Below are 2,638 nucleotides of genomic sequence, written 5' to 3' on the forward strand. Positions count from 1 at the left end.
GTGCACCACTGCACCTTGCTATACACACACACACACACACACACACATATAAATGCATGCATATGTGTATATATACATATATTTTTCAAATGCTATAATCATTCACCAATTACTTTTATAAAAAGAATAAAACACTATAAAATATATTTACTTCAAAGTGACCACAAGAGATATTTGTTGCTCAATTTAAATTGTTCTATAGGTGTCCCAATATATAGGATTATGGGATCTAATGGTTTTGCATTAAAAGAAGTCATACAAATATGGTCCTTATCTAATATAATTAAGAGTTCTTATAAGATAAGTCACCAGAGCATGCATGTGCTCTTTTTTTTTTTTTTTTTTTTTTTTTTGGTACTGGGGATTGAACTCAGTGGGGTTGACCAGTGAGCTACATCCCCAGCCCTTGTTATTTCTTATTTTGAGACTGGGTCTCGCTAAGTTGCAGAGGCTGGCCTCAAACTTGCAATCCTCCTTCCTAAGGCTCTGTAGTTGCTGGAATTACAGGCATGTGCCACTGCACCCAGCTGCGGGTTCACTCTTGTATTCTCTCTCTCTTTCCATCTCTCTTATTAGTCTCCGAACTCCATATGGGAGAGAAGGCAGCCATCTGTATGTCTGCAAGAGAGGTCTCATCAGGAAGCAACCCTGCTGGACCTTCCCAGCCTCCAGAACTGTGAGAAAATACATTTCTGTTATTTAAGTCCCCAGTACTCTCCTCAGTTCCCAACTATACAAGAGATGGCTTTGGGGCATGTGAAAAGCAAAAGTCTGCTTTTTACCTCTTTTTTTCCATGCTCAGAATGGAACCCAGGGCCTTGTACATTCTAGACAAGTTCTCTACTGATGAGCTGTATCCCAACCCTTTTTAAAAGTTTTATTTGAGAAAGATCTCACTAAGTTGCCCAAATTGGCCTCAAACTTGAAATCCTCCTGCCTCAAACTCTTGAGTATCTGGGATTATAGATGTCTACCACCACACCTGCTACAAATATCTGCTTTTGAAAACAACTTTATGTATAGCTATAAAGCACCAATTCTAAAAATAAATAAATAAATAGAAGGAAGACCAGTAGAATAGGGAAAGGGGATCAGGAGGAGGGAGAAAAGAAGAGAAAGAGGAAGTTCTGGGGACTAAAATGGAGAAAATAATATTCCATGCATGTACTATTATGTTAAAATGAACCCCACTATTATGTAAAACTATAATGAACTAATAAAATCATAAAAGGCAAAAGTGTTCACTTTCTGTTATTATAAAATAAATATAGGTTTATTGTAAAAATAGAATGATTTTAAAAATTAGAGCTGAACGTGGTAGTGCACACCTGTAATCCCAGCAGCTCAGGAGACTGAGACAGGAGGATCATGAGTTCAAAGCCAGCCTCAGCAACATCAAGGTGCTAAGCAACTCAGTGAGACCCTGTCTCTAAATAAAATACAAAATAGGGCTGGGGATGTGGCTCAGTGGTCGAGTGCCCCTGAGTTCAATTTCCAGTATCCCCCAATTGAATATTATCATGAAGAAAGCAAAATTACTTACAATGCACTCAATCAGAGTACCACTACTAAGATTTAAGAGGAATTATTATTATTATTCTATGTACAACACTTTGTATTATAAACTAATGTTTTCTAAAGAAGCTGCATCAATATTAAAGGCCCTTGGCCCTTAGTCAGACTGCTTGGCCTTGACTGAATAGAACATCAGGGTTGTGGAGAGATGGAATGTTTTAGGTGGAGAGCCAAAATTGCTTTGGACTATCATAAGCCCTTTAATAGCCATTGACCTTAACTTTTGTTCCTAAACTAACATTCTTGTAACTAATACATATGCTTCTCAGAATGGATCACTAAGCTTGGCAGAGCTCTAGCCCACACCAACCCTAAAGCTAAGAATACTATACCATCTGAAACCTATAGAAATTTCCTGGCTTTGCTGTAGCTAGCCTACCTGATCTTCCCACCAATGTAATTGGTAAATGTACGGATTTATGGGTTTCTTCTTTTCTGTGGCTAAAAAAGTTCATGTAACCTCTTCTACAGTGGAATACATCATTCAGGGTAATTTGAATCTGTGTTCCCTGGCTATGATCACTCATATTTGGCTCAGAATAAACTATTTTCTTATTTCCTTTAAAGCAGAATCAGTATTTCATATTGATGGTAAACACACACACACACACACACAATTGGAATAATGCTGATCCATAGTGTCTTCTATTCTTTCTTTCTTCTGCTTAACATTTATTGGAGCAGATTGCTTTTCACAGATGTCTTTTCTGCAGAATGATTTCTCTCCTGGGCTTTTGACTTCCTGATCCCCAGCTTTTCTGGACCAGCTCCAGCTTGTTTTGGGCCCTGGCTCCAAGCCCAGAGGAGCTTTGCCCCTGTAGATGTTCCTCAGACCATGTGACTTTACAGTTACTAGAGTTTCACCTGCAACCTCCCTGGGAAAGAGCAGAGATAATGAAGGTTCTGGGAACAAGTACAAGAAGTGAACATGAACCTATGACTCCCTTAAGTCACAGATTCAAGTCCTCCTTTAGTAATCCACAGCAACAAAACCCAAACCATAGGCTAGGATTTGTGTTGAGAGATCAAGGGAATGCATATGGGCCCTGGGTTGATGAGAAAA

The sequence above is a fragment of the Marmota monax genome, unplaced genomic scaffold (genome assembly GCF_021218885.2).
Source record: "Marmota monax isolate L192 unplaced genomic scaffold, Marmota_monax_Labrador192_F-V1.1 WCK01_AAM20220418_F8-fsc00170, whole genome shotgun sequence".
Lineage (NCBI taxonomy): Eukaryota > Metazoa > Chordata > Mammalia > Rodentia > Sciuridae > Marmota > Marmota monax.